Raw genomic sequence first — 622 nt, forward strand, 5'->3', positions numbered from 1 at the left:
ATATGCTCACGCACCCTGTCACGGCACGGCTATTCATCTGTCGGTTCTCGATCATGTTGGAATAGGATTCACCCTCCTTTTGCGTCTGTCACTAACGCCCTGCAATTGCGAGTTAGAAGCTCGTCACAGTCATTCAATCATTGAATCCTACTCAGAATACCACAGACAAGATTTAGACCTTCCGGATTCTCTTGAATGCCGCCATCATTCTAGCTTACACCACGAAGATTCTGGTTAGGAGATCTAAGAGATACTCATTCTAGCTTAATTCACGTAGAACAGAAGTGTTTGTCAGGCACGCGTTCATAAGGGGGAAGGATGATGAGCGTCACTCATAATCATCACCTTCTTCATGTTCTTGGGTGCGAATGGATATCTTAGAAGCGAAATAAGAAGAATTGAATAGAAAACAGTAGTACTTTGCGTTAATCTTTGAGGAACAGCAGAGCTCCACACCTTAATCTATGGAGTGTAGAAACTCTACCGTATGAAAATACATAAGTGAAGGTCCAGGCATGGCCGAGATGGCCGAGATGGCAAACGTGATCACAGGATCAAAATACAATCCAGGATGCCTAATACAATAGTAAGAGGTCCTATTTATAATAAACTAGCTACTAGG

Source organism: Arachis ipaensis, chromosome B10, assembly GCF_000816755.2.
Source record: "Arachis ipaensis cultivar K30076 chromosome B10, Araip1.1, whole genome shotgun sequence".
In the NCBI taxonomy this organism is placed as follows: Eukaryota; Viridiplantae; Streptophyta; class Magnoliopsida; order Fabales; family Fabaceae; genus Arachis; species Arachis ipaensis.